Raw genomic sequence first — 26,658 nt, 5'->3', positions numbered from 1 at the left:
TATGATAATTTGAGATGATAATTTAGGAATGACTCATTCTCATAAATGTTCCACACTGTGTGTAAGTTCATTACTTACAGAGGTCCCATCCAGAAAGCAACGCCTTTTAGAAAGCAATCTTTAATTTCCTTTTGTGTTTTCTATATAGGTAGTGGCATATAAAGCAGTGCGTTTTTAAGGGGTGAGGTCTGCCACAGCTCCCTGTCCTGCTGCGTTTCTGCGCCATGCTCTCTGCCTCATTCACACAGACTGGCTTAACTGGCATGAGCACATTACTGGAGCAAGAAGGGATTCTGTGGGGGGATTCAAGTGTGGAATGGGGGTCTGACTAGGTGAATTCTAACTTTCCTTCCCATTCTGACTTTCCCCTGCCCTAAACAGGAGTTGTAAATAATTTCTGGCTGCAAAGATGTACAGAGATCCAAATCAAAACAGAATTTTGTGGTATGTCATTGGCCAGAAAAAAAGATAATAACTGTGGCTATAGGTCAAACAGGAAGGCTAAGGATGTACTATTTTAGTCAACATTTTATTTCAGCTTAAAATAAATCCTGGGTCTTTAACAGTCAGTTTTTAAAGGCAATCTCTTATGTTATGATCTTTCTCAGAAGAAGAGGGGAAGGCAGGAAGTTTCTAGAATCATGTAAGATGAAAACAATAATCTCTACTAATAAAATAAGTAGAGGGCTGATAAAAGGTAAAATTGATACAAGTTAAAGGTGGCTAAAGATCTTATCCTTTTTTTTTTCAGGTAGGTAGATAAAAATATAGTTTCTCTAAACTTTTTTCTTCTCAATGTTTTTCTGGTAGCCTAAGTTATATGTGATTGCATGCCCTTTACCTAAGATGTTATTGAATATTATTTTCTGTTTGTATGTAGATTTTGTGTTAGAGTTTTAAATTTTTGTAGTCAAAATGCCAGTCTTTTCCCTTATCATTTTCCTTATGGTTTCAGGGTTAGATGTCAAAATTATAAAATTATTCTCCTAAACTATTTCTAAGACAATATATTTTTTTTGGATTTAGAATTTCAATCTACCTAAAATTTGTTTTAAATTAATTAAAAGGAATATTCTTTTTTTCCAAATGGTTATAATAAAATAGTCTCTTCTTCCTTACTGATTTTAAATGCCATGATTATTATATAAACATAATATTGGGATGAAGGATATTTGTATTTGTATATACAGGATATACAAAATTTGTATCCTATTCTGCTCCGTTGGTCTATTTATCTTTTCTTCTACTGATCCTGTATGGGTGTTAGTTTCTGGGGATATTGTAGTAGTTTTTCTGTCTACTAGGGAAAATTTTTAACCATTCTTGACAGATAACTCCTAGTAAATTTTCCAGCAGAGATGAACTATCCCAGATTGAGCCAAAGCCTGGGAAGTGTTAGGAAATAGAGGGTAGAAAAAGGAGCCCTGGGGTCCAAGGCTCTTTCTCCTTTAATAAACAGAATTTGGTGGGTTGACCATATTTGCCAGTGATCTTTCTGTGGGAGGTGTCAGGGGAGTTTACCTGACCCGCTAGGAGATAGCAGGTGGCAGAGCACCTGCTCGGGCAGGAAAGTATTCCTGACTAGATTCAGTCCCTGCCTCTAAGGGCGCACAGCAGGACAGGGAAAGACACCAGGAGAGAAAGGGGTCTCATTCCAACTGGAAGCTGAATGAGAGGTTAGAAGCCCGGCCCCTACCACCAGAGGATAAAAACACAAGAGCTTTATCAACAAATAAATCATTTAACTAATGGGCTGAATGATTTTCAGGAAACTGTGAGCAGGGAGATGGCAGAAAGTAACTAGAACTCTGTTAGTGGAGTATGTTACAAACCACAGATGAAGCCTCTTCATTTACTTCTCACCACATATGAGTTTATAGAAGTAAAATTTTGGTCTTTGTAGAAAGGGTTCCTTGTTAAAAATAATGTTATTTATTACATGTTTATTATGTACAAGAAACACACAAACATAAGTGAGTACAAATATTTAATTTTAGAATTTATAATTTTAATTTACATATCTATATATCGTGTGTGTGTGTGTGTGTATACACCTTCATTTATTCATGATAAGCACCCTGGGAGGTAGCTACAATTGAAGATGCTGAGGCTCAGCAACCCAGCATCATCACACTACTTAGAGGACCTTAGGTCATTATTGCACTCCTCCAAACCTCAGGCTCCTCACAGAGAAAACACAAGCATCTATGCAAAGCACTGTCATGAGTAATTTATGAGATAATGGATACAAAACATGTGGCACAGAGCCTGGCACACAAAAAAAGAGCTCAACAGCTAATATCTGTTCAGGTCATACAACTATTAGATGACCACACAGAGTCTATGTGAGTAAAATGATTCCCTCTTGGGCTCACATCAAACACTAAATACTTATTAGGTTGGGATTTTTAACCATCTCCTGCAGAATAAAAAGGTACTTTAGTAGAAAGTAAGGTACATATTTACATAAAAAGAAAATTATTTAAAATATAAGCTCACTATGAAACACATGTAATAGGTTTTAACTCTCACATTTCAACAGCTCAGCTTTCATCTTCCAAGCCCTCCAGTCAGGTGAGCAGATTTCCAGACCCCAGATTTCTGACAGAAGCACTAAAAATTACTCAATTTTGCCCATACACTTGGTTCCACCCAAGGCTACATTCACACTCGGAAGGCTGTGCTGATCCAAAGGGATACTGTCTCCACAGCCTACAGAGCAACTCCGTCTCTTTCCAGATGGACCATAGTGATGGCTCAGAGGTGGCCTGTACATTCCAGAGCTCAGACACAGCTCTTTCAGCTAACCCAGCCAGGACCCATTTGCATCTGTAAAGGGTCTGTGTGAGGCCATCTGGAAGGGTCTGAGCTGGTCATCTCAGAACATTCTAGTAGGCGTTCAATAAGCACTTGCTGGTTAACTGATTGAAATGGCAGGGCAAGGCAAAAGCTTGGGCTCAGAACTTCATTCTGCCGTTCTCTAAAGCAAGAGGCCTAAAGAAATTCGAAACACTTTGAATTGTTTGTTTTGAGCTGTGAATCTTTCTAATGACCTTCTTAGCTAAAGCCACAAAGAGATGGGATCAAGTCAGATTTGTTTGCATATCAGCACACTAAAAATGACTGGCCCCAAAGAGTGACAGTGAGAGGAAACGCTTGGCATGAGATTAAAATGATTGAGATTTAGGAAGTTTTCACAGAGAAATTGCATCTACCTGTTTTCTTTCTTCCTCTTCTCTCTCTCTCATTTAGTGCTAGGTCATAATACAGACTGGAGGAAAAAAGGGAGTATGGATTTTTCGAGAAGAGTTGACGTGACAATTTTTTCTGTCCTTTTGTGCCCCCCCCTTTTCTCCCCCTCGTAGTAAACACATTATGCTACTCAAGTGGAACATGAATTTGGTTGACATTGGGTTTAAGAAAAGGAGGAATTCTCAATTTTTCAATTTTCAAAAAGGGATACTTTTCTATGTTTTATATCTACAACTTTAGTTTCTGTCATAACAAAACAGATAACATAATCATATGAAAATTTGTTTTGGAAAATTAAAAGAACTGCCCAATGTCCCACTACTTATACATAAGAGCTGACATTTATTGAGAACTTTCTACATGCCAGGCACTTCAGCAAGAGCTTGTTTACTTCTCACAACAACACCGTGAAGTAAGCACTGTTATCTCCCATCTACAGTTGAAATTAAGGCACAGAGTAGTTGAGTAACTTGCCCAGAGTCACACAGCTTGTATTGGTAAAAACAATACTCCAGCCCAGAAGTCTGATTCTGATGCCCAAACTCTCAGCCACCATACTTTCATCTAATACTTTAATTATGCTTTAAAATTAAGTTAAACCCATACTACAATTAAAAGTTTGGAGCAGGACTCATACACTTTTTCCTCCAAAACAAGAGAGATTTCCTAGACCCTATTTGAATGAAAGAAAAGGCATATCTATTAACTTTATTTCCAAATTTCTATGATGTTGCATGAGTCACTATAAAACAAAGACCATAAGATTAGTAACTGAAAGTAAATTACTTCGAAATTTTGCCTAGGAAACATTAAAAAGTGGTATGGTCTAGAATGGAGAAGAGGCTGATGTCTCATAAATCCCTTTTTGATGGAACTTTTTAATTTTAATTTTATTCTTTGAATTGCATGATTACCAGGATTTCACTGCTTTCCCTTCTTCAGAGCTCATTCTTTTCTAGAACCTTCAGCTCTACCCAGGGAGCTCTAAGGTATGCAAATGGAGCTTATGGACTCTGCTTCCTCCAAAAATGTTTCCTGTGCTCAGCCCTGGACCCCCCTTGGGGGAGGAAGCATTCCCTATCCTCCTTGCTTTAGACCAATTTTCCCATGGAAACTTACTATGAAGAAAGCAGCCCTCAGCCAGAGCTTCCCATGAGTAGTACAAAGAAGTCACCCAGCATGCATTTATATAGTAGATCCTTGGATCCACATGTAACTTATAGACAGCCTTCCTTATCTGAGGTTGCTCCACACTCCCAGGTTCAATCAACCACGGACCATGTATTAATAGTAGTATATTTACTATTGAAGAATACCCGAAGATAAGTGGATCCACCACAGTTCCAACCCCTGCTTTCAACAATCAACTATAATCCAATGTCTGTATCAAGGGCTGAAGGGCAGCTTGGCCTCGGGAGGAGAATGCTGGTACCTGTTCTGTTTGAGTTTAAGGCACCGCCCATTCCTGCTATAGGCAAACCCTTTAACTTCTTTGGTCATAATCAGTACTCTCAAAAATGAAGGCATGAACTCAAACAGTGCCTTCCTGTGACACCTGGGGCTCTGATGTACGGGATCAGGTGCCAGTCGACAGGCTGACAAAATCAGAACTAGCCTTTCCCAATGTCCTAGCTTCATTCAGAGCAATTATGCCTTTATCTTTTTATATTTGGGAATTCTATATAAACTTTGCTTGAAAAAAGATTCTGCAGCTAAAATTTTTTTTTAATTACTGGATTACATTATTCCTAAAGTCTGTTTCAGCCCTATGTGATTTTTTGAAATAATAACCCAATTGAAGTTTGTATATTTCTGTGCAAGACCAAGAGAGTGTGTCACCATCACATCTGTAGCATATACTGTATTCTAGAAGCCTTTATTTTTTTGGCCTTTTGCTTTCATTGGCCATATTTATGAAGGGTCTGAATTATCTTAATCATACCAGCAGCTTTAGATCTGGTTCAGGCTACATAATGTGTGATCTCTTACTCCTAGCCCTCAAGTAAAGCATTTCCAAAGGCATAGTTTGACAGCATTATTTCAGACTCTGGAAAACCAGGAGTTCTAAGTGGAATACAAAAGTAATACTGATGAGCCTCTGCCTCCCCCAAAGGACTGATCACATCTGGATTCCTAGACAGACGTTCACTGAGGACACAGACATCATTTAATGTTTATGTTTATCTCAGACTCTCCTAAGAAATGAATCAGATGTGAAATGCATCAAAATTAGCAGAACCTGATACTCAAATTGCTGGAAAGGGATGGTTGGATTTATAATTATCATGTTATGCTGGCATCAGCCATGAAATATTCCATGATGGTCTGTATTTTTCATAAAAACAGATATTTAGTAGGGAAGAACTTATTTAAAAGTATAATGTTTGTCAGCCTAAGATCTGGGAAATACTATAGTCTATTTGTAATCTATATGCTTTTTTTCTTTCTTTTTTTTTTTTTTTGGTAAATTCATTGTTCATGCCTACATATTTTGTTTCACTTAAGTCACTCCCAAATTGTGGTACACAGACCATCTATATTAGTATCATGGTGGGGAGGTACTTTATAAAAGTGGAAGTTTATGGTGAATCAGAACCTCTGCAAGAAGAAACTGTATTGTTAGCATGCTTTCTGGGGCTTCTAAAGCACAGTAAAGTTCTTTTACTTTTGGCGTGATTCTTTTGCTGTAATATGGCCTCAGAATACATCATTTGTATATTCCAAATGTTTTGGCCACCAAAGGTATGAGGTTGGCAAGTCCCTTGGCAATTTAATTTAATTTTTTTTAATGAATTAGGGACAGTGGAGTAGGGTTGAGGTGGAGGTGCTGCAGATTATCTCTAAGGTCCCTGCCAATTCAAACATGCTACTCTTGATGCTGTTAATATTTGGGATCTTTTCAATAAAATTAGAGATACCAAAGGACACATTTCATGCAAAGATGGACACAATAAAGGACAGAAATGGTATGGACCTAACAGAAGCAGAAGATAAAAAGAGGTAGTAAGAATACACTGAAGAACTATACAAAAAAGATCTTCATGATGCAGATAATCATGATGGTGTGATCACTCACCTAGAACCAGACATCCTGGAATGTGAAGTCAAGTGGGCCTTAGGAAGCATCACTATGAACAAAGCTAGTGGAGGTGATGGAATTCCAGTTGAGCTATTTCAAATCCTAAAAGATGATGCTGTGAAAGGGCCACACTCAATATGTCAGCAAATTTGGAAAACTCAGCAGTGGCCACAGGACTGGAAAAGGTCAGTTTTCATTCCAGTCCCAAAGAAAGGCAATGCCAAAGAATGCTCAAACTACTGCACAATTACACTCATCTCACACGCTAGCAAAGTAATGCTCAAAATTCTCCAAGCCAGGCTTCAACAGTATGTGAACCTTGAACTTCTTGATATTCAAGCTCAATATAGAAAAGGCAGAGGAACCAGAGATCATATTGCCAACATCTGTTGGATCATCAAAATAGCGAGAGAGTTCCAGAAAAACATCTTCTTCTACTTTATTGACTATGCCAAAGCCTTTGACTTTGTGGATCACAACAAACTGTGGAAAATTCTTAACAAATGGGAATGCCAGACCACTTGACCTGCCTCCTGAGAAATCTGTATGCAGGTCAGGAAGCAACAGTTAGAACTGGACATGGAAGAGACTGGTTCCTAATTGGGCAACTAGTACATCAAGGCTATATATTGTCACCCTCCTTATTTAACTTTTATGCAGAGTACATCATGAGAAATGCTGGACTGGATGAAGCACAAGCTGGAATCAAGATTGCAGGGAGAAATATCAATAACCTCAGATATGCAGATGATACCACCCTTATGGCAGAAAGCAAAGAAGAACTAAAGAGCCTCTTGATGACAGTGAAAGAGGAGAGTGAAAAAGTTGGCTTAAAACTCAACATTCAGAAAACTAAGATCATGGCATCTGGTCCCATCACTGCATGGCAAACAGGTGGGGAAGCAGTGGCTGACTTTATTTTTCTGGACTCCAAAGTCACTGCAGATGGTGACTGCAGCCATGAAATTAAAAGACACTTGCTCCTTGGAAGAAAAGTTATGACCAACCTAGAGAGCATATCAAAAAGCAGAGACATTACTTTGCCAACAAAGGTCCATCTAGTCAAAGCTCTGGTTTTTCCAGTAGTCATATATGGATGCAAGAGTTGGAAAGTTAGGAAAAAAGTTAGAAAGTTGGAAAGAAATGCCAAATCTGAATGCCAAAGGATTGATGCTTTTGAACTGTGGTGTTGGAAAAGACTCTTGAGAGTCCCTTGGACAGCACAGAGATCCAACCAATCCATCCTAAAGGAAATCAGTCCTGAATATTCATTAGAAGGACTGATGCTGAATCTGAAACTCCAATATTTTGGCCAGCTGATGCGAAGAACTGGCTCATTGAAAAAGACTCCGATGCTGGGAATTTTTGAAGGTGGGATAAGGGGACGACAGAGGATGAGATGGTTGGATGGCATCACCAACTCAATGGACATGAGTTTGAGTAAACTCCAGGAGTTGGTGATGGACAGGGAAGCCTGGTGTGCTATCGTCCAAGGGGTCACACAAGTGAGAGATTGAACTGAACTTAGGTTTAGAGGCCAGAGCAGCTTACTACTTTAGGTAGTTTTCAGTTAGAGCTAATAGCCATTTTGCTGTTGCTGTTGCTAAGTTGCTTCAGTCATGTCCCCCTCTCTATGCGACCCCATAGACGGCAGCCCACCAGGCTCCTCCGTCCTTGGGATTCTTCAGGCAAGAACACTGGAATGGGTTGCCATTTCCTTTTCCTAATAGCCATTAAATTGCACATATTCAACCTGGATAAACAGAAACTTTTAAAATATTTATGTACATATTTATGATGTGTGAAATAGAAAATGATACATCTGGGAACAAGTTCCAGAAATGAGAAAATATCTAATAAAGTAAGTGAAACTGCTTCCCTTGTGGCTCAGCTGGTAAAGAATCCACCTGCAGTGCAGGAGATCTGGGTTTGATCCCTGGGTTGGGAAGATCCCCTGGAGAAGGGCAAGGCTACCCACTCCAGTATTCTGACCTAGAGAATTCCATGAACTGTATAGTCCATGGGGTCGCAAAGAGTCGGACACAACTGAATGACTTTCATATGAGAATTCATGTATCACTCGACTCCTAGAGAGACAATCAAACGAGATGTCTTGAAATTCACATTTAAGAGATACTGTGGAGTCTAGCCAGAGAATACCCCATCAAAAGACATGATTTGGTCCTTTATAAGTCTGCATTATTATTGGATCAGTTAAGGTTTCTGAACTTGCTTCTAAGTAGTTTTTTTTCTGGTTTTTTTTTTTTTTTTTTTTGAGTCACTGATCTCAATCTCCCCCCGATATTTTCTCTAAAACTAGATGATGACAAACTTTTATTGATTTTGACCAGTAGTTATTTCATGTCTATAGTGTGTCATGTTGTACTTCCTGAAATACTTTTAATCGTCTTCTTTTTCCGGTGTCCCAGCCATAGACCCGCTGCACCAATGCCTGTGCCATTGCCATGTCCTCCCAAGGAGATACCCAGTTTCAATACATCTTCCTCTCTAAACCTCTAAATTTAAACCTGACTGTCACTCTTCTGCTTAAAACTCTTTATGGGCTACTCATGCCCTGTTGGAATAAAGTTTAAAGTCTTGAACATGACACGATGGACCATTCATTACCTGGCTAAGCCTGTATCTTTTGTACAGGCTTATCCCTACATATGAAATTCCAGTCATGCTAAGTTCTTATATAACTATGAATTTGAAGATGCTGTTCCCTTCTTCTGGGATGCTCTCCTCCTTATGTACCCAATATGCCTGGTATGTTTGATCAATAGTAGGAAGACCACTGAGGTGAGAGCAAAGTATGCAAGGGGAAGACTATTAGGAGATAAGTTGGGAGATAGGAAATAAAGAAGATCATATAGCATCTAATACTCAGAGTGAGATGGAATGTCATTGGGAGGATTATAGCAAAAAAGTAGCACATCTGTTTTGTATTTTAACACTGAGTTCACTATGGCTGCTGTGGTGAGAATGGTCAGCGGGAGTGGGGAATTGAGATAATAGCAGAAGCGGAGAGATCACTTAGGAAGAATTACACTAATTGGAGCAAAAAATTAGTGTAGAAACAGTGGAGATAGTGGGAAGTTATCAGACTGGATATATTGTGAGTCTAGAACCTAGTATTTGCTGATGAATTCATGTAGAGTGTGGCAAAAGGAAGAAATCAAGGATGATCCCCAAATTTCGGGTCAGAGCAGTTGGAAAATGGAGTATTCATTTTTTTGAAACACAACAAGTGAAACACATTTGCAGGGAATGGTAGCAAAATTAGAAGTTCAGTCTTGAGGGTGTTGAATTTAAGGTGGCTGTAAGACAGCCAAGTGGGAATGCACTATAGGCAGTTGGATGTACGAGTCTGGAAATTAAGGGGGGTGGTAATGAAGATCATGGCATCCGGTCCCACCACTTCATGGGAAATAGATGGGGAAACAGTGGAAACAGTGTCAGACTTTATTTTTCTGGGCTCCAAAATCACTATAGATGGTGACTGCAGCCATGAAATTAAAAGACACTTACTCCTTGGAAGGAAAGTTATGACCAACCTAGATAGCATATTCAAAAGCAGAGACATTACTTTGCCAACAAAGGTCCATCTAGTCAAGGCTATGGTTTTTCCTGTGGTCGTGTATGGATGTGAGAGTTGGACTGTGAAGTAGGCTGAGCACCGAAGAATTGATGCTTTTGAACTGTGGTGTTGGAGAAGACTCTTGAGAGTCCTTTGGACTGCAAGGAGATCCAACCAGTCCATTCTGAAGGAGATCAGCCCTGGGATTTCTTTGGAAGGAATGATGCTAAAGCTGAAACTCCAGTACTTTGGCCACCTCATGCAAAGAGTTGACTCATTGGAAAAGACTCTGACGCTGGGAGGGACTGGGGGCAAAAGGAGAAGGGGCGACAGAGGATGGGATGGCTGGATGGTATCACTGACTCGATGGACGTGAGTCTGAGAGAACTCCGGGAGCTGGTGATGGACAAGGGAGGCCTGGCGTGCTGCGATTCATGGGGTCGCAAAGAGTCGGACATGACTGAGCGACTGATCTGATCTGATCTGGTGGTGGTGGTGGTGTATCTAAAGAAATTAATTTGGAAGTTGTCAACATACATTATTTATTAGTGACTATAGATGTAAGAAAGGAATGCCAGCACATAAAAACACTGAAAAAGTGAGGTGAATGACTAAGTGAATGAATGATTTATACTGATTGAGATGCCAACTTGCAGAGAGAAGTAAATAGTATAAAAGTCTCATATCAGTAACATTCACAGGATTTCATTCTTTACCTTCTTCTCTAATGGAAAACTTATTGGCAACTCTCATTTTCTAGAATATACCACTAATGAATATAGACATAGTGAATACAAATATCTTTTTTAATATATCAAATTACCGATGGCTTCTTATTCTGTAGTGGCCATATATTTGCAAAAAGAAAAAAATCAATACATCAATATGATGAGGCTGTAGAGTTTTACATGTGGATATAACAGCTTCCTGGTATAAAGAATCTGCCTGCAACGCAGGAGAGCCGGGTTCAATCCCTGGGTCAGGAAGATATCCTGGAGGAGGAAATGGCAACCTATTCCAGTATTCTTGCCCGGAGAATCCCATGGACAGAGAAGCTTGAAGGGTTATAGTCCATGGGTCACAAAGAGTAGGACACGGCTGAGTGACTATCACTTTCACTTCACTTTCATCACAGCTACAAGAGATGTTTGAACACATTAAAAATTCCTCACATCCTCACATGATGGTTTCCAGTTTACAATGTGCTTTATCTTCATCACCTCTGTCTTTGAGTCTTATGACATCCATACATTTGGCATATGGGCAATATTGTCCCCTACTTAAATATGAACAAACTCAGGCTTAGGAGGCAAAGTCATTTGTGTGCTTAGATGAGTGAGTCCTCCTGGCTTGAATCCTGGTGATCCAATGAGTGCCCTACTCCATTTCTGCATGTCACCTTCATGAGGATCTCAAGGTCTGCCCCATCCTTAGCTGCAGCCCAGTGAAATTTTCACAGAGTGGGAAGAGGCATGATCCCACTTCCATTTCATAGAAAGTATAGAAAATAACTGGTCTTCAGTGGATACCATTGAGCAGCTCAGTTGCTCTGCATATGTCGTGGAACTGGGTTGAATCACCTGAAACACCCTCAGGCATAGGATCCCAGGCTTTCCAAAACAGTGCTGGGAAGGAGAATAGTGACCCTGAAACGTGTCTGGACTCACCAACAACTTAACCACCTCACTCCCGTCAGCTTTTGCCTCCTTCATGCTTAGATTTGAACCCTCAGACGCCGAAACATACATCTGTCTCCCACTCAGATCTGATGTCTTTCCAGCATTAGCCTCCCATCTTGGACACTTTCCCTTTAAGAACTAAGTTTCTAAGTCCTACCTACACATTCCCCCGCATCCAGATACAGATGACCTATTTTAACAACTCCTCAATGACAATGCGGAATAAGAGCATAAACCACTGCTTTTACACTTGCTACACCCTTATCCCTTACCCATGTTATCTACGCTGTATGACAGTCATAAGCAGAAAGACATTATTTTACAAATGAAGAAACAAACTCAGAATGACATGAACAAACTCCTACGGTCAGATATCTGCTATTAATTAGAAGAATTAAGATGTGAGTCTAAGTCCTCATTACTCCAAAATCCAAACTCTTTCCTTAATCCTTAACTCTGCACTACTTCTTCCTCTCATTAGAACCCTGTTTCATTCTCTGTAAGACAACATCAACCCAGTCTAAATTATATCTATTTTTGCCCTCTGGATGAGGTTAATTGTTTCTTAATTCTGCCTTAAATAATCCAACAAAATTTTCCATGGTCTTCTCCCTTCTTTATCTCCACATCCCCACTACCACCACCTTGGGGGGTGTTGAAACTTTGTTAGAATTGGTGAAGTCCAGGAATGAACCAAGGATCTTTACAACTTCCAGAGTGAAAGGAACTTCCATACGTCTAAAAGACAGAAAATTCAATTTTTGTATCAGGCTCCAATCTGTTTCTCAAACAGCTCTCATAAATCTGTACTAAAATCAAAGGAAATGATTTAAAACATAAGCTTTTTCAGTTAACACCTCCATCCCATTGTTTGCTTTAAACCAAGGTTTCTGTGTGGCGTATGGCTGGAAAGGAGAGAAGAGGGTCAGTGGGGTTTCTATCCTGAGGCTCAGTCTTCCCAGGTATGCCTGCTGTTACTGTCTACACAGATGCCAGACATCATGGGGGCACATATAAAGAAACAGGATTAGTCACACAGTCTCAAGCTACCTGCCTTAAATGGGCATCATGGGGAGGAGTTTAAGTCACTAGCTGACATTCTCATGCTTTTTGCCCATAATGCACTTTTATCACATCATAAAGGAGCTCCTCAGCCAGGTGGAAATCATTGCCTGCTGAATCAATTATGATTACAGGGCACTCTGGAATGTTCTGTTGATTGTGATGTTAATAGGTACAAAGGTACACAATGTGCAGCTCAATAACCATTCCATTAACGTCTAGTTTAAAGTTTATTTCCAATATCATCATTACGAAGGAGAAAATGACCCTTAGGACACATTACTGGGAAAAGCATGCAGGCATCTGAAAGCCACTTGCCTCTCCCCAGCTTCATTCCTCACGAAATGAGCATGACACTGAGTTTGCACAGTCAGGCGCACTGAATAATCAAAGGCAAAGTTTTGACTGAAATAAAATTGACATGCAAAGCATGAAAGTGGGGACAAAGTCACATTGTCATTTCTATTACCGACACAGTGATAAAACAAACACACCATTCACCATGAATTGCATTAAGACTTCCGAAGCAGAAATACTGGAGGTGCTGGAATACTACCGTGTCAGGAATTTCATGTAAATTTATTTGAATAAATTCATTTTCTGGACTGCCATGATTCTGTTTTACATGATTATAGCTGAGGTATTTCAACACTGGTTTTCATCTTTCCCTCTCTGCCTGAGCTATACTAACTGACCCTGTATATAATCTCCCTGGCTGCAATCCCCTCTTTTGTGTTGGCTCTGAAATTTTCCAAATTTAAAATCCGGGGGGAAAGGGAATGACAGGAAAATCAAATGATGAAGCCTTAACAAAAACTCAGATGCTTAAATTCTAAAGGGACGGTAGTTTGATAACAAGAAATCTGTAGAAATATAAAAGCAAGGTATAAAGACCTCAAGTTTCTAATTAGAGTCTGACACCAGCCTCAAAATCTCTGCAGAGTACACAGTTATGAGCTCAGATTATCTGACCTTTTAGCTACGCTCTCTTCATCTGAACCAAGAGAACAGTTCTGGGTAAAAAAGGGTTTGGTGAGCTGAGATTGGGATTTATAGAGGACTCTGCATTAGAGTACAGTCAAGTGATAACTACTTATGGGAACTTTTCTGAGATGCAAATTATAGATAATTAACATCCATAAAGCATTACAGAATATAAATTGTTAAACAGAGGTAGAGTGATCAATCTTCTCAGGGATCTGATAGATGTTCTCTTTATTCATTCATTTGTTTGTTCATTCATTCATTCAAGTGAGGAAACTTATCCAGGGGATACACATCAATAATAAGCCAAACAGCTGGTGAGGCAGAGATGAAAAGAAAAAGCTATGATTACAGTAGTTTGTTCATCAATCAGAAGACAGAAGAGGGGAAGGGGTAAAGGAAGGGACCAAAATGAAACTGGTGATATGTGAACTGTGTTTTCAACATGTATTGTCAGTATGTCAGGGGATAGGATGGAAAAGGCTAGGGTCAGAGGGAGCATCCTGAACAGAGAGATGGGGTAGAGTGAGCATGTGCCCAGGGAATCTCATTTGATCTGAGATATTCAGGGCTATGCTGAAGTTGAGCACTGAGGAAAGACACCATCCTGAGGGTCTTGTGAGGTGTGTTAAGGAGGGTGTACACTTTCCTCTAAGTCAGTTCTTTTCAATTCTGGCTGTACCTCACACTAGAGAAGCTTCTGAAATATACTCAGATCCCATTCTAAGAGATTTGAATTGTTGGATTTGGGGAAGGTCTTGAAGAAGTCATTTTCAATGCTAACCAAGTGTAGCTGGAGCTGAGCACCACTCTACAGCGATAAAGTTATGCTGAGAATGTTTGAGCAGAGAAATGTCAAGGTCAATTCTATGGTTTAGAAAGGTGAGTCTAGCAGATGTGGGGAGAAGTGATGGAGAGAGGTAGAAATCAAGCAGGAATCTAGTCTGTCTCTTAGAGCAGTGGTGTTCAAACCATGGTTCATCAAGACTTTAAGATTTTACAGAGTTTCTGCAAGAGGTAAAAAACACTTGCTTCAACTTTTTAAACAAGCATTTAATTACTGTCAAAAAGAATAAAAAACCTCAGAGTAAAACTACCAAAGGAGGCAAAAGACCCATACTCCAAAAACTGTAAGACACAGATGAAAGAAATCAAAGATGACACAAACATGGAAAGATAAGCCATGTTCTTGGATTGGAAGGATCAATGTCCTACCCAAGGCAGTCTATGAATCTATATAATTTCTGAGATCTTTAATAGGTGAACAGCCTGGGATTATATGGCAAGCTTTTTTTTTTTTTTTTTTTTTTAAAGGTGAGGGGGTGAAGGAAAACGTCATCAGGCTACAGGACTTTTTTAATACTATACAACCAAACCATAACACACATTGAATGTTAAAAATGAATGGCCACCCATGACCCCAAATTTCCTTTTTTTTTCTTTTTGGCTGTCATGTGGCTTGTGGGATCTCAGTTCTCCAACCAGGGATTGAACCTAGGCCATGGCAGTGAAAGCCAGAGTCCTAACCACTAGGCCATCAGGAATCTCCCCCGAATTTCAAATATTTGTGTTCCTCAAACTCTTTATCATACGTTGACTTTTTTTCTTGTACGCTTACTTTCAAGTTGTGTCAAAATACATATAAATAAAATTTACCATTTTAACCATTTTTCACTGTACAATTTAGTGACGTTAGTATATTCTCATTGTTGTGTAACCAGTCTCTGGAGCTTTTTCATTTTGCAACTGACACTCTATTCCCATTAAACAACAACTCCATCCCCTGGCAACCACCACGCTTTCTGTTTCTATGAGCTTGGCTACTCTGGATATCTCATTAAAGTGGTATCATACAAAATTCACCTTCTTGCATCTAGACTATTTCACTTAACATAATGTCCTTGAGGTTTACTCATGTTTCAGCATATGTCAGAATTACCTTTCTTGTGAAGGCTGAATAATAATACCCACATACATAAACATTTCATCATCCATTTGTCTGTCGATGGGCATCTGGGTTGCTTTCACCTCTTGTATATTGTAAACAGCGCTGCTTCGAACATGAAGCTATCCACTTTAAGTTCTTTGGGATATATATCCTGAAGTGGGATTGCAGGATTATATGGTAATTCTATTTTCACTCTTTTGAGGAATACATTGACTTTTAATAAGTTAAAGCTGCACATTGGGAAATAAATGTATCTTTATAAAAAGCAGCTTTATCTATAATAAAGTTCTATCTAAGAATTTATTGAAAATTGAAGAGGGGGTAACTTGCTGCCTTGGACAGAGAGAGGGAGCAAGAGGGAGAGGAGGAATCATAGGACAGCAGCTCCGGTAAATTTGGCCTTTGCCTGGAAGTTACACATCAATAGAGAAGGTTCCTATCAGAAGCAAAGAACTGACAGCGTCACTAGCAAGCAATTAGTTGGGACCAGAAAAGAACAAAGGCAACAAAAGGAAGCCATTATAAAAATGTCTGGCCAGTAATTGCCTGCCCACCTTGAGTAGCCCTGGCAAAGAATAGAGGTGAGTAACTGACTTGTAGCTACTTGAATTCTACCGGACTGAATTGTTAGGCCTCTGTATAATTGACAACAGACTTCTGCATAACTTTCCCTCACCAGGCCTATTGTGCGTCTTGATCTGGTTGGAGAAGGAGGGTGTGAAAAGGAAGGATCAAGGATAATATCCTAGTCACCAGCTTAGATGCATTAGCTGATATGGCAGAGGCCTGGGAGTGGAAGTGTTAGCCATTCCGTTGTGTCTGATTCTTTGTGACCCCAATGGACTATAGCCTGCCAGGCTCCTCTGTCCATGGGATTCTCCAGGCAAGAATACTGGAGTGAGTAACCATTTCCTTCTCCTGGGGATCTTCCTGACCCAGGGATCAAATCCAGTTCTCCTGCATTGAAGGCAGATTAGTTACTGTCTGAACCACCATGGAAGCCCAGCAGAGGCCTGGCGTACATTCAGTGTGTAGCCACAGGGCAACATGAAGCCGGAATGAAACATGCTTCAAGCTAGAATCATTTGTCCAAACCTTGTTTTGTGTGGATCACCTGCTATGTGCCTGAAATAGGTCTAGTTGATGAGAAAGCTTTAGTGAATAGAACAAACATGATCCAAATCCTTAGGGAGTTACTAGAGGATGTGACAGGAAAGTAACCAGCAATTATGACAATGCAGGGTCAACAAAAAGTCTATGTTGGAACCCTGTGGGACACTGAGGACAAGCCCCTGCTTGAGCTGTGGGTACTGGGGGAGACCCTCCAGGGGACACAGCACCTCACTAGAGCCTGGGGGATGAGGAGTCAGCCAGGGGAAGAGGAGGAGGAAGTAGCATGTACAAAGGCCCTGTGGCTGTAGAGAAATGACAGTAGTTCAGTAGGATGAACGTGAAGTGACGTGGATAATGAAGCTGGGGAGGCTCTCACACCAGTGAGCGCCAAAGCCACCTGGAGGGCTTATTAAATCTTGGAGAGCTCCGCCCATCCCCAGAGTTTATGATGTTTAAGCTCTAGAGGATTTGCGTTTCAAACAAGCTCCCACGTGATGCTGATGAAGCTGGCCTGGGAACTTACTGACAACCAGTAACACGGTGAAGTTGGGGACTGGAGCACACCCCCAAAGTGGCCATTATAGTAAGAGATGTCAGCAGCCTGAACTAGAGGGGTATGAGTGGTGAAGGAGTGGTGTGGAGACTGCAGAACTGACAACTATCAACGACCCAGTGCGATGGAAGGCAATGATGTGTTCTGAGTGTGGAGTCAGAAAAGTGTGCTAGTCCCTGAGATGGGAAAAAGAGGAAATGACTGGTGCAGAAAATGACATTGTGTCTTGCAGATAGTGCTAATGGGTCACAGAAGTAGGAAGTAATAATTAAATGGATGTTACTTCAAATACATATCTATATCAAATGTATGTTGTATTTAGGAGCTAAAGGAAATTTTTCAATAGATTGGAAATGCCGGCTAAGGTCCCAGGAAGGTATAACCTAAGGATCAGAGACAGAGATTGAAGCTGTAGAAATGGCTCAGAGAGAACATGTAGATAAGAATAAGCTGAGAACAAAATCCTAAAAGGAAAACAAAATAAAACAAAGCAAATAAAAAATAAACAATCAAATGATAATTGAGGAACGGGCAAAGAGAAAAGCAAAAAAGGGAGATCAAAACGGTCAGAGAAGTAGTACCCAAGAAATGCACAGAATAGAAGAGAGAGTTTAGAGAAGGAGGAAGTAAAGTGAAAGTCATTCAGTCATGTCCAACTCTTTACAACTCCATGGGCTATACAGTCCATGAATTTCTCCAGGCCAGAATACTGGAGTGGTAGCCCTTCCATTCTCCAGGGGATCTTCCCAACCCAGGGATCAAACCCAGGTCTCCTGCATTGCAGATGGATTCTTTACCAGCTGAGCCACAAGGGAAGCCCAAAGAAGGAGAAAGTGCCTCTGTAAATAGGACAGAGAAGAGAGGGGCATAGCAGTCACCAGCCTTAGAAACAAGAAGTGCTGTGAGTTTAATGGGGGAGTAATGTGAGTTTCTGCTTTAGTTGCATGACAAGAGGGGTAACTGGATGTAGTACCAGGCTGATGAGACCATATTCTATGCAGTAAAAATTCTGTTGTGAATTGGAAATTCTACTGCTGATTATCTAGTTTAAACACCTTAGTTCTAGGTTCAGGGACATTTGAAAATGTCATGTCTATGGGAAAGTAAATTCAAGTGCTGATAAGCGAAACTGATGTGGCACATATATTGGTCTGAAAAGAAGCGAGTCCCTGTTACATAGTTCAGAGCCCCAGAACAAGAGTCCTTGCATGGAGGAGACCCAGAGTCATTTCAAGGCGGCTGTAGTAGCCTTTTTCTAGAGAAGCTCAGCTGGCTGGCTTGATGGCTATGACCTTCCTCCCTGAGGAGCATCTTGTTTCTGCTCTTTTTCTCTCACCTTCTCGTCTTCAACACACCCTTATCTCTGACAACCCCTCCCTAATAGTCTCACCCTTCTGGGGCAAAGTAAACAGGAGTGCTGTTCCCTACTAAGTGTAATAACTATCTAGGGGCGAGAGAACTAGACCATTGGCGAGTCATGAAGCTGGAGCAGAGTGTGCCAGTAGTGTGGAAAAGAGATAAGACTATGTCAGTCGTGACCCAGAGAAATTACAAAATTAATTACAAAACACAAAAGACAATGCCACAAACAAAGTTTAGCTGAATTCTCATTCAATACAGAAGCATGCTGAAAGAAGAGATTAAACCTGGGGAAAAACACAATATATAACACAGAACCATGAATATTTTGTAGCATATATCCAACAGCACTTTGAAATGTCTGAAATCTACATTACTCTTGCCTCATAACCTAAGTTTACCCTATGGTCTTAGTTCAGAAATTCAAGTATAAGTTTAAAAGTTTTATGGATATTTTAAAATGAACTAAAAAGTATAAATGAAATTCACAAGTTTGGGCTGACAATATTTGATTTTCCGGAAAATCTCATTTTAACTAATACCTGCCAGCATTCTCCTTACTAAATCGTTCATCTGATGATGATATTCATTTTGAAGTTATTTGCCTTATTAGAAAGTCCAGAATCCGGTCCTGTTGTTGGATGACTTATGTGATGCCAATTAAGCAATTAATCCATCAGTCTCCTAGTTAGTAAAATTACTCAGTTTGGTTAGATGATCTCTAAGGTCCTGGCTAGTCTAAGAACTCAGTTATGGCACATTACTGATAACTCTCATACAATAGATGACCAGCAGAATTATAAGGTTGACGAACACTCAGACATTATCAGACTCAACCCACTGTTTTTACTGATCAACAATAAAAGTGGGCCTAAAAGATTTAATACCTTGACTACTGTCAAGAAGCTTTCTAAGACAAGATCCAGAACCAGATTTAGGACCAGTACTAATTCCGCTACAGCATATGGTTCTTACAGGGAGGTGAAGATGACACCAAGGATTTAACATGAAAACTCAGTGGTGAGTCAGGTGTAAGAAAAGGCAGTATTTGGTGACAAATGGGATGGATTTTCCTGAAGAAAGACCTTTTGACTAAATTCTAAATAATTTGAAATGTATGGAATAGCTGAGGGGAAATAGACAATAAATTCAGTTCAGTTCAGTTCAGTTCAGTCGCTCAGTCGTGTCCTACTCTTTGCGACCCCATGAACCACAGCAGGCCAGGCCTCCCTGTCCATCACCAACAAGAAAACCAAAAGACAAGGAGAATTGTGGGTGGGATACATTACTGCGTGCTTAAAACTAATGTTTGTGTGTTTCAAATACCTTCAAACTCCTTTAAACCTCTAGTTACAACAGTTTGCTCACTTGTTTTTAAAGGGTTCATGTTTCAGGGCTATAATTAGTGCTGTTTGTTTCTCACTTTCAGCAATGCAAACATATTATTTTAGTTGAGAATTTGTATATAGGATCACCAAGGTGGAGATGAAAGTAAACGCCATTGTCACTTCAGTTAGCATTAGTCCTTCAAAGTTTGTGCAGAAAATGTGTGTGCATCTTCATATGTGTCAGCTTTGCAAGTTGACTTATCAACAAGTACTGAAAACAAAGAAACTATTCATAATTGCTGAGGTTAAACCAGGGAAAATCTAACATGAATGATTTCCTTCTGTGCTCTGGTATCTTGTAAATACAATCCTTTAAAACCATACTTCCTTTTAAAGTTTTAATAAAAAGAGTGGGTCAGCAGTCATGGGATTCCTGTTGCTACTCAGCTTGCAGGAATGCCATTTCCGTGGCGGTTCCCGGGTTTGCCTTTAAATGAAATTCAAATGTGGAGGTGGTAGGAGACTCAGAGAACACAAAGGGAGTAGGAGAACTTAAAAATATGGGTTCATGTTATAAAAAATTCTAAACAAATGTGTTGAAAATATATTTTGAGGAGAAATAAAATTATAGATAGTCACAGGATATGAAGGCTCAAAGAGAAGTCAGAGTGAAAGAGACAAGATAAGAAAGTTAAATTCAAACTTCTAAAGGAAAACAACAAACAGCATAAATGCTCTGGGACAAATAGGACTTCCAAGAGATTTTTAACCCAAGAAAGATTTTACAGTTTCACCCACAGGCTGGTAAAAAAATCATTTGATCTTTCAAGACATAGTGTTAAAATTGAAATGCCCGAATTTTTCTTATTCCCTTTTTAAAACAACCCTAAACTTTATTCAGGGTTGGTTTCATAATCCCCATTTCAGAGATGGAAAAGTGGAAGAGAGTAAGCTCTCATGATATGCCTATAGATTTATATCAAATCATCTGTGAAAACAATTTGATATAATCATTCCTTCAATCCATTCCTTTCTCACTAGACCAGGCTGGAATGAATAACCAGAGGAATAATTCTGTTTTCTTTCCTAGAGGGATTTTAGAACTAGACAGCCATCTATCTCTCCCACTAGGGAAATGTGGAATGGGGCAGGGCTGATGGTCATGTTTTATTTTTTTGTTTGTTTGCTTAGATATCAGCACTCTTTAATTTGACTCTTAGTGTGATATTATATCCTAAAAGGAATATAAAAACAAATAAGAATTATCCAAATTCTTATGATGTTTCTAATAGTGCTTGTTTTTAAAAATCACCATGTTATTCTTAAAAAATGTTGTTACCAGTTTTTAACTATATGTTTTAAAAAATTCAAGAGTGAAAGTTTTAAAGTAACTTGAAAGGAAATCCATTGTCAAGAAGAAAGTATCCTTGACCTTAAGAAAACATCATTCATGATACATTTCAAATGCATATATACCTGTAGAAAATTCAGATAGATATTTTAATAAAATTACCATCATTTTATAGATAGTATTTGTAAGTAAAAATAATAAATTTCATTTTATTTCCTATAGGTAATAAGTAAGGAAACATAGGAAAAATTTTTAATCAATATCAAATTATGTTTCTATAAGTTTAAATTCTTTTCCACATTAAAAAGTCACCTTAAACTTGAGTTATATACATAAATATATATAGCTCTTTGTATGTCAATCACATCTCAATAAAATGGTTTCAAAAAATCAACACAAGTAATACAATTTTTTTACTTGTTTTGGCGGGCTTTTGCATCTAACCACCTCCACCACACCATCATCATCATCACCAGTCATTATCATAACTGTTGCTATTATGTGGGGCCCACTGTGTTTCAGATCCTACACTAAGATTTTCTTTATATGCATTATTTAATTCTATCCTCAGAACCCATCTGACCACATATGTATGCTGAACCATATTCCCTAATGCTATTCTTCGTGCATGTGTGCTAACTCGCTTCAGTCGTGTCCAACTCTATGACCCCATGGACTCTAACCTCCCAGGCCCCTCCATCCATGTGATTCTCTAGGCAATAATACTGGAGTGAGTTGCCATGCCCTCCTCCAGGGGATCTTCCTGAACCAGGGATCGAACTCATGTCTCACATCTCCTGCATTGGCAAATGGGTGGTGGTTTAGTTCCTAAGTCATGTCCAACTCTTGGAACCCCATGGACTGTAGCCGGCCAGGTTCTTCCATCCATAGGATTCTCCAGGCAAGAAAACTGGAGTGGGTTGCCATTTCCTTCCCCAGGAGATCTTCCCTACCCAGGAATCTAACCTGGATATCCTGCATTGCAGGTGGATTCTTTACCAACTGAGCTATTAGGGAAGCCCTGGAAAATTGGCTCTTTACCACTAGTGCCATCTGGGAAGCCCCAGTGCTATTCTAACCTCACCCTATTTCTAGAGACAGACTGACCAAAAACACAGCTAACAAGACTCGTCTTGCAATGCAAGCCTCATTCTTGCATCCAGAAAACAAGCATGGAGAGTTCTGACATTTTCCCTCATTCTCTTCATGCCTCTTTCTCACTTGAAACTCCCAACTGAGAAATAGGAAAGTTAAGAGAAGGTAATCTGTCTGACTGACAAACAGAAACCTCTTTTTGTAAAATTAAAGTTACTGAAAGAAAATAAAAAAGAGGTTTGGATGCCCCTGACACTTAATGGTCTTTCTAATGTTTTATAGCCTTCCCTTTACATATTTTTGTTCTCTTATGAATTTTTAGTTTCAGACAGAGAAAAGGCAAAGAGAATAAAAAGTGTAATTTGAATTGAGAAGTCTCCAAAAGAAAGAAAAAAAAAGATGTCTCTTTTTATTGTATGTGTGCTATGTGGCAAACATACTATTTCCTTTAGATTTTTGGTGAGGTAAGAGTTATTTTCCCCAGAGTTTGGGTAAGAAATTGGGGCTAGGAAGGATAAATGATTTGTCTAGGAATACACAGCCAACGATGAGCTGAACTGGGATTAAAACCTAACTCTGTTTGATTCTAAAGCCTATGTCCTAAAAAGATTCTATAACTAATAGGGTGGAATGCAATAGTCATTGTTACTTAATTCTGTCATCTAATACTTTAATTCTGTCATCTAATACTTCTGCAAAGTTACCATGTATCAGACTCAGGTTAGGTGTGAGGATACAGAGTAAAGCATTACATGGCCTCTAGCTTCAAAGAGTTTGAAGTCTTGTGAAGGAAGGAACCAAGGTTAGACGGCTTCATATACTACCCTCCATCCATTGCAGGTATTACAGATATATTTAAAATATGGAACCGTTCATATCTTTTAGAAATAAAGGCAGAAGTCACATGGATATCAAAATGCAGAGAGCATAAGTATCCTCCTCAATTGTGGCCAAGAGGACAGAAGCCTGAAGAAACACCCAAAGGACTAAACGTGTCATCTTGGCTAAAGATCTCTGCCAGGTGGAATTATCAAAGATTTATAGGCTCTGAATACCAAGAGGGATGCAAAAGCACTTGAACTTGCAATCAAGTTGGGAGTAATGCAATAAATAAGACCACCTCTAAGACATTTCATTATGAAGATTTATTAGCGTATGAAAAAAATAGGCCCAAAGGTAACTCCACTTGCAAAAATCAAGCAAGAAGAGTCTAAAGTCAATTAACAACTGTATATGGAAATAAGTTAATTTAATCACTGTCATCTCCAAACCACATCTTTGTGTGTGTGTGTGTGTGTGTGTTCCAAGAGTCATTTTATTATTTTTTAATTAATTAATTTATTTTAATTGGAGGCTGATTACTTTATAATATTGTGGTGGTTTTTGCCACACATTCACATGAATGAGCCATGGGTGTACATGTGTTCCCTATTCTGAACCCCCCTTCCACCTTTCTTCCCATCCCATCCCTCAGTCATCCCAGTGCACCAGCCCTGAGCACCCTGTCTCATGCATTGAACCTGGGCTGGTGATCTATTTCACATATGATAATATACATGTTTCAGTGCTATTCTCTCAAATCATCCCACCCTCACCTTCTCCCACAGAGTCCAAAAGACTGTTCTTTACATCTGTGTCTCTTTTGATGTCTCACATATAGGGTCATTGTTACCATCTTTCTAAACTCCACATATATGCATTCGTATACTGTATTGGTATTTTTCTTTCTGACTTACTTCACTCTGTATAATAGGCTGCAGTTTCATCCACCTCATTAGAACTGATTCAAATGCATTCTTTTTAATGGCTGAGTAATACTCCATTGTGTATATTTACCACAGCTTTCTTATCCATTTGTCTGCTGATGGACATCTAGGTTACTTCCATGTCCTGGCTATTGTAAACAATGCTGCGATGAACATTGGGGTACACATGTCTCTCTCAGTTCTGTCCAAACCACATGTTTACTAGAGCTTCCAACCTCTTTCCTTGACCCAACAAACTGCTAAGAATACAAATTTGCATTTCTTGGATAATTTCACTGAGTCCAAGAGTCATTTTCTTGTGGGAGAAGTGGATGGCTTCTGTTTTTCATAGGCAGAACCATTTTTCTTTGAGGGGCACATGGAAGCCCTTTATATAAGAGAGTCCTCTTTCTCCCCCTGCATGTTCTGTCTCTCAGCTGAGAGCAGATGAACCCTGGGGAAATTTTCTGACAAAATAAAAGGAACTATGGTCATCATTCACTGAGTATGAGCACATTCTAGGTACTATGGTAAGGGCTGTAATATATGTATCATTCAGTCTTCACAGTAACCCTAGGATAAAGGTATTCTCATTGACTCTTTTTGTAGACAAAGACTCTGAACCTCTCATAGGGGAATAGTTACATAGGCTATGGTATAGTCCTACATTTGAATATTATGCAGCCCTTAAAATGAGATTTTAAAAAATTTTATGGACATGAGATTTTTTTAATATAATTTTTATTTATTTACTTATGGCTGCACTGGGTCTTCATTGTTGCACACAGGTTTTCTACCCATTTTTCTTAAAGTTTTTCCCTTTAAAAAATTATTTATTTATTTTAATTGGAGGCTAATTACTTTGCAATATTGCGGTGGTTTTTGCCATGCATTTGCCATACATGAATGAATGAAGCCACAGTGTACATGTGTCCCCCATCCTGAACCCGCCTCCCACCTCCCTCCCCATCCCATCCCTCTGGGTTGTCCCAGTGCACCAGCTTTGAGTGTCCTGTTTCATGCATCAAACTTGGACTGGTCATCTATTTCACATTTGGTAATATACATGTTTCAATGCTATTCTTTCAAATCATCCCACCCTCGCCTTCTCCCATAGAGTCCAAAAATCTGTTCTTTACATCTATGTCTCTTTTGCTGTCTCACATATAAGGTTGTCATTACCATCTTTCTAAATTCCATATATATGCATTAAAATACTGTATTGGTGTTTTTCTTTCTGGCTTACTTCACTCTGTATAATAGGCTCCAGTTTCATCCACCTCATTAGATCTAATTCAAAGGCATTCTTTTTAATAGCTAAGCAATATTCCATCGTGTATATGTACCACAGCTTTCTTATCCATTCATCTGCCGATGGACATCTAGGTTGCTTCCATGTCCTAGCTATTGTAAACAGTGCGTCAATAAACATTGGAGTACACATGTCTCTTTCAATTCTGCTTTCCTCGGTGTATATGCCCAGCAGTGGGATTGGTGGGTGGTATGACAGTTCTATTTCCAGTTTTCTAAGGAATTTCCACACTGTTCTCCATAGTGGCTGTACTAGTTTGCATCCCCACCAACAGTGTAAGAGGATGCCCTTTTTTCCACACCCTCTCCAGCATTATTGTTTGTAGACTTTTTGATAGCAGCCATTCTGACCAGTGTTAGATGGTACCTCATTGTGGTTTTGATTTGCATTTCTCTGGTAATGAGTGATGTTGAGCATCCTTCCAGGTGTTTGTTAGCCATCTATATGTCTTCTCAGGAGAAATGTCTGTTAAGTTATTTGGCCCATTTTTTGATTGGGTCATTTATTTTTCTGGAATTGAGCTGCAGGAGTTACTTGTATATTTTTGAGATTAATTCTTTGTCAGTTGCTTCATTTGCTATTATTTTCTCCCATTCTTAAGGCTGTCTTTTCACCTTGCTTATAGTTTCCTTCATTGTGCAAAAGCTTTTAAGTTTAATTAGGTCCCATTTGTTCATTTTTGCTTTTATTTCCATTACTCTAGGAGGTGGGTCATAGAGGATCTTGCTGTGATTTATGTCAGAGTGTTTTGCCTATGTTTTCCTCTAGCAGTTTTATAGTTTCTGAGCTTACATGTAGATCTTTAATCCATTTTGAGTTTATTTTTGTGTATGGTGTAAGAAAATGTTCTAGTTTCCTTCTTTTACAGGTGGTTGATCAGTTTTCCTAGCACCACTTGTTAAAGAGATTGTCTTTTCTCCATTATATGTTTTTGCCTCCTTTGTCAAAGATAAGGAGTCTATAGGTGGGTGGATTTATCTCTGGGCTTTCTATGTTGTTCCGTTGATCTGTATTTCTGTCTTTGTGCCAGTACCATACTGTCTTGATGACTGTAGCTTTGTAGTATAGTCTGAACTCAGGATGGCTGATTCCTCCAGTTCCATTCTTCTTCTCAAGATTGCTTGGGTTACTCAAGGTTTTTTGTATTTCCATACAACTTGTGAAATTATTTGCTCTAGTTCTGTAAAAAATACTGTTTGTAGCTTGACAAGGATTGCA

General features: G+C 39.3%; 1 protein-coding gene across 2 annotated transcripts in view; it reads left to right on the top strand.

Annotated features, from left to right (window-relative positions):
* The window catches only part of KCNMB2 (potassium calcium-activated channel subfamily M regulatory beta subunit 2), a 277,502-nt gene that overhangs the window by 27,591 nt on the left and 223,253 nt on the right, over positions 1–26,658 (top strand). The window lies entirely within an intron of this gene.

The sequence above is a fragment of the Bos mutus genome, chromosome 1, assembly GCF_027580195.1.
Source record: "Bos mutus isolate GX-2022 chromosome 1, NWIPB_WYAK_1.1, whole genome shotgun sequence".
Lineage (NCBI taxonomy): Eukaryota > Metazoa > Chordata > Mammalia > Artiodactyla > Bovidae > Bos > Bos mutus.
The sequence above is the reverse complement of the archived record's forward strand: the minus strand, read 5'-3'. Positions and strand labels throughout refer to the sequence as shown.